Consider the following 6,082-nt stretch of genomic DNA (forward strand, 5'->3'; position numbering starts at 1 on the left):
CAGAAAATTGCTGCTAGTAGTATAGAGAAACTTTCTCGAGAACAATAAAGCCAAACTGATTGACTAGAAATGTTGGATGCTTTCTGAGGCTGTCCATAACATCACCACGCAACCACATTAAGTAATGCAGTAAATTATTGGCACTTGCCACATCGCTACAAATAAATGACTCAAATATCCAGAAAGGCATTACAGTCAAAAGTTCTTATTTTGATACTGCAGCACAGATAATAAGACTAAAACTGCATAGAACTGACAAGTTACTTTAGCTGTATCTATGATAACTTAACACGATTAAGCGCCTTGGGGATGTTTTCCTACATTAAAGGTACTATCGAAATGCAAGTTGTTGTTGTTTGTATGTGTTAGGGCTCCAACTTGCATATCTTGTACATAGGTTTGAGACAATGGGGGGTGTGGGGGGGGGGGGTGTTGGTTGGCACATTAGAACACCTCTTAGTGAAGGTTGCCCCAATAATATTGGGTTGGTTTCTTTCAGTGAACCCAGCAGGTTGCACAGTTCAGCCAGACAATGTAGCTGTCATGGGATCCACACCATGTAGGACAGTGACAGATTTAAATGACGGCATAAAGGGGTCATTTTAATCAACCCGCCTGGTGGGAAACTAATGAGATCAGATCGGCCACCCATTTTTGCACCCTGTTCGTACTTTGTGTGGAAGTTTCTGGATTTCCTGATCTTTTGACTATTATTGCAAAGTCTCGGTATTGTGTGAAAGGTTATTCAGGAAACGTATTCTGCTCCTTCGTGGTATCATTATTAGCAAGAAATTTGCATGAATTATAAGAAATTTCATGCAGAGCAAAATAGAATTATAGATGGTTGAGTGTCGGCATGCCCACTCAACCATACCTTAATGAAAACGTTGAGACAATGCCATTAGCAGTACAAATGAAACTTCGGTGCTTTTTGAGCATTATCCAAATTGCTCAATTAAATTTCAATTTCATTGCTTTCTCCAAATTTACTATTATTTATTATATTAATTAAATTCAACCAGTGCCATTAACAATGAAAGTTATGATGTAAAGGGGGAACCATTATCTTTCTAGGAGCAGTTTCCCCCTGAAAAATTTGTGGTGCTGGAGCAGAAAGCTGAGGGTGCATGTCACTGGCATTTCCTTGTGTGTAATTTATGTTACTCTTCAGGCGCAGTCAAGTAAAAATAACAGAAAAGCCTCACAGGAAATTCAGCTGCATTGCGAATCAAGAATGGAGGAAAAGGATTAGCATCCATTTTTCTGTGTTTAATAACCATTTTTCAGATGCTATTTGGGCACTAAACCCAGTAAAATTGATGTAAGGATGTTGTACATGACATGAAGACAACATCTGTACTATTAAAACATCACAAAAAAAATCACGTTTGTAGGATTCGCAAAATTGAACTTTATATTATAAAGGGTCAAATGGCAGAAGAGGCCATGATTTTAAAGACTGTTTTAAAAGAAGCCCAGAAAAAGGGGCATACAAAATGGCCGCCAGACCCCGTGACCAACTTATTGGGACACTTTAAAATGGTTCCTGAAGTCCTCAGACAGCTTTGTGGATTCAGCCCACAGTAAGTTCTGGAAGCCGTTTCTGAGAGAACTAAACCAGACACCCACATATACATATAGATTGGATGCAGGTCCAGTCAAGATTGGCCTGTAGATAAAGGCCATCTAAATGTTTACCCAGACAAAAGTGAACAGTTTCATATTCATGAGAAAAGCATCAAGGACCCATTAAGGACATCACCAGGACATTAAAAACAATGAAGGTCATTCCAGACCAGAGATGGCCCATTACCGGCCATCCAAAACCAGTTTAAAATATAATAACTACCCCGTTGTGCTCCCAGCCCGCCAAAATTAAAACAAAAGACTAACCTGATTTGGCGCGAGATAAGGGCTTCTGATGAGAAGTATATCTGGGAACCCAGGGGTAGAAAGAAGGAAGCCATCGTGGTGCTACCATCGTATCGGTGGCATCATCGCTAGAAGAAGGAGAAGAAGACGGTTCGAGCCGGCGTCCTGCCCCGGGGTAAAACATCAGGAGATCATCGACCAACCCCGGGCCGTTGACGAAACGGGAGGCCATCGACCCACTCCAGCTCGGGAGAAGAGACAATAAAATACTACAGAAGAAACTATTGGGGCCAGCCCGAGGCTCCTCTGGCCAGGGTCGAGCAGACGATCCCCGACCCCGCCGACATCCAGGCCAGCCTGTGTCCAGCCGTCCCCAGCCCCCACCTCAGGAGAGAGATGTGGCGCAGCTCGCTGGGGCTCCACTAACCACGTGGAGACAGGACGCCTGAAAGGATCAAATGCAGACCTGTTTCAAAACCTTACACTTCCTAGTTGGATTGGTGAGCATGTTCTGACCCTTCATAATCAGATCTAGATAGGTTTGAGGGGGTGGACATTTAAGGGTATAATTAACATGAGTTGTTGTCCCTCGATGTTCTGTGTGTTTCCCCATTTCATGATGATCTTTGTAGAGTATAATATGCCTGTATTTGCCTTAGTTAGTATTGTGTCGTTATGATTTGTTTGTGTTTTCCCCTCCCATGTACCCTCTTATTTGCTTGCATTTGATTTGTTTTACATAATGCAATAAAATTCCATTTCGTTTCATCAAACATGGTCTATAAGAGTTTTCTCTACATTGTAGTTCCTGCCCCAAAGTCCAGAGTACAGAATCTAAGGGGCGAGTGGGTCGAACCACTCACGGTTTTACTGTGCAAGAGAGGGCTCTAGAGAGAGAAACCTCTGCAATCTAAAACCCCTTACAGAAGTTGCTAAAAAAAACACTATTATTTCACTTCCACATATTGGCCCAGAAATTCAGGTCCCAACGCGTGAGTACGCATGGGGTACTCACCCGTAGGCCCAATGAAAGTGCCAGTTTCATGCATACACTGTGCATGCGTGGGAAACCGGCACTTCTGTTCCCCTGAAAGAACAGGTTCAGTGGTCGAACGCGTGCGCCGGAGAGGCAGCGCGTGCACATTGAACTTACGTTTTTTTTCCAGGTTTCTCCGGAAGGGTAAGTCTCCAGCAGTTACACTTTTAAAAAGCAGGCGCAAGGCCTGCTTTTAACAAGGTAAGTGGTGAATTCATTAAAATTAAAACATTTTTTCCACAGGTTTATTATTTTTAAATACTTTAAAGAAAGGTAAGTTTATTTTTAGCCCCATTAGAAAATGTAATTAATTTTTTCAAAAATTTAAATTATTGTTTAAAATAGTTTTTCATGTAATTTATAGTTACTTTAAAAATGTGATTAAAAAAAAAAATTATTTGAAGTTTTAGTGATGTTTTGGGGCTTATAGTATTTATAGGTTTGACAGCTCTTCCTGTCAAACTTATGAATGAAGCATTCCCTGCTACCATTGGCTCTCCATGGCCCACGTGATCCCAGGGGATGCATCGAACTAACTGCACCCCTGGGATACGCAAGCACTGCGCGCCGGCAGTTGAAGGAGGCCCGGGATCAGAATCCCACGCGGGCCCACAGCTCAACGGCCGGCGTGCAAGGTAAGTGCCGGTCGGGGGCTTTTCTGGGCCAATATCAAAACATGGGGATGATTTTTACTGTCACCTCCTGGGTGGTAAACTGGGAGGAGCCGAATGTCTACTTGTTATAGAAACTGCCCGATGTTAATATCCAAATGGAAATGAAAATCAGTCGAGTTCTTGGGCAGTGAAGGTGAAAATTACTTTCATTATCTCAGGAACAAAAAATGGCATCAAACTCCTTCAAACCTAAACTTTTCAAATTCCCTCCTTAAAATGGTAATCATCCTCCTTGGAGATAGAAAGACAAATGTGATGCTCTGAGTACCTATAATGCTGATCACAAGCATGTATAGCAACTGCATTATATTGCAGTTGAGAATCAAAGATTAGAGAATTGTTGAGATTATGTTATACTGCAGTTTTACAGTGCCTGTAGTTTATTTGGCTAATACTATTTTATTTTGGATTGTAATTACATTTTTACCACAAACTCTGATATAGATACATTGCCCTGGATTTTAATCAGGAGGCAGGTTGGGATTGGGTGGGCGGGGGGGGGCTTGGAAGCAGTCAGGAAACCCGGGTTTCTCGCAGGCCCTGCCGAATTTAACGGCAGTGAAAAGGAACTTACCTTCAGGATCCAGCAGTCCTCACCTTACTCTAGCTCACGGGTTTCACGAGGCCTGAGAAACCCAATGAAGTAAGATTAAAAAATGAGCGTAACAGGGCACGTTTAGTAGAACGCAATTGCGGCCACGGAATGTTTAAAGATGAAATGTACTAATTATTCCTATGTTTAATTGCAGAAATGACCATACCAGTTTAGAGAGATGAAACTGACATAACCCTTTTCTGGAAAAACGAAACTTAGTAGTGGTCAAGAGAGAGAATGACTCGTTTCTCAGAAATCACATGTCCTGGATGACTCATTTCCAAGAAATCAGAGGGTCTACAGGCCCCTTCAGTGAAAAGTGAAACTTATGTTGTAGGCTACCTTGTATAAGTTAGACACACCTAGTTAGTGATTAATGTATAGACTTTTAAATCGATTGGACCTCTGGAGTAGGAGGTCTTGGAAAATGTGTATAACTGTGTGAATCTCAAGAGGTCCGGTGGAGTTGGAGCCTTGTGTTGGGACGCAAAAGCCATATCTCCCCAGGCCTGAATAAACCGTTTTGACTTCAATTATTGGGTCTGTCTTTCTTACAACAAGCCAGTGACGTCGACCATGTATATCACTTGGTCCGCACTTTGGGGGCTTACATCAATTGGTGACGAGGATGGGATACGCGATCTGAACAAGACTCTCGGACAGTGTTAACCTAAGATGGGTGAGTATGTTTTAATTACCACCTGTAAAATTAGGGGTTAATCGCTGGTGAGGCGTTAAGTCAGAATCGACGTATAAAAGAACTGTAAAAAGAAAGACACCTTTAATTGAACGCAGTTAAAAAGTAAACTGCAGTTAGGGGCAGGTCGTTCCCTAAAAGCCATGAGGCGGCGAAACCTCAGTTAGGGGCAGGTCATTCCCTAAAAGCCGTGAGGCGGCGAAACCTCAGTAAGGGGCAGGTCGTTCCCTAAAAGCCGTGAGGCGGCAAAACCTCAGTTAGGGGCAGGTCGTTCCCAAAAGCCGTGAGGCGGCGAAACCTTAGTTGGGGGCAGGTCGTTCCCTAAACAATTGAATGAATGGGTGCACCGTGGTGAGTGAATGAAATAAAACCCCTACAGTCACAAAGAGGTTAAAACTCAAAACCTCGGGACTAAAGGGTTGGTGTGTTTAATGAAACAGAGTGATTGACAGGAAGTGAGCAATTAATCAGAGTAATGCTATAGGGGTGAGCAACGTAGTGTATAAACCTAATTCACCAATACCGTGAATTAAGCATTAAACATAGCAGTTAGTTATGACTAAGAGGGTGGAAGAAGAATCCTCAAGGGACCTGGATTCTATAACCCGACTCCTGGAAAATAAAAAAAAACAGTGCAGAGAGCCAAAGGCTTGGTGGGGAGGAGCTAAAGATAAAGAGGCAACAGATAATGTATGGAATTGAAACAGAAGGGAGAGATAAAGAAGGAAAAAGATCTAATTTGCAGGCGAACCAATTTGAAACCCCAGCAAGAAAAAAAAGAAACAAACAGGGATTTGGAAACTAGGGAAAGCTGTTGAGTCACCGATTTAAAAAGGAAGGAAAAGATAAACTTAAAGCTTTACCAACATGGAAGTTATTAGCATCTTTACCAAGACAAGTAAAACAAGAGATTTGCTGAGTGAAAGGAACCTTAGACATATGCTGGAATTACAGTTTGTATAAAAATGTGTGAGTGTGGATGTTTTCCTGATTAGGAATGTTTAAGAGGTTACAATATTCCTTTGTCTGAAAATCTGTCCGTTAAGAAAAAGAAATGTCTGCTGTGTGTTGTAGCTCCACCCACTTCTCTGTGTTAAAGAAAAAGCATTTAACCCCTTTGTCTTGTCTGGGATTTTGGAAGTTTAAGAATGTGCAAATAAGATTGTGCCCTCAGAATGAAAAAACCTATTACAATTTAAGTTAAGCTG

The 6,082-nt window shown here is 41.9% G+C and overlaps 1 long non-coding RNA gene across 1 annotated transcript in view; it reads left to right on the forward strand.

Annotated features, from left to right (window-relative positions):
- LOC147117442 (uncharacterized) overlaps nt 1–2,645 on the forward strand; it is a 75,346-nt gene extending 72,701 nt beyond the window's left edge. The window contains exon 2 of the long non-coding RNA XR_015078293.1: nt 1,075–2,645. This is a non-coding gene — a long non-coding RNA (uncharacterized LOC147117442). The remainder of the gene's footprint in view (nt 1–1,074) is intronic.
- Nucleotides 2,646–6,082: the final 3,437 nt, after the last annotated feature.

This window comes from Somniosus microcephalus, chromosome 5, assembly GCF_052327205.1.
Source record: "Somniosus microcephalus isolate GS21.2 chromosome 5, FLI_Smic_1.0, whole genome shotgun sequence".
In the NCBI taxonomy this organism is placed as follows: Eukaryota; Metazoa; Chordata; class Chondrichthyes; order Squaliformes; family Somniosidae; genus Somniosus; species Somniosus microcephalus.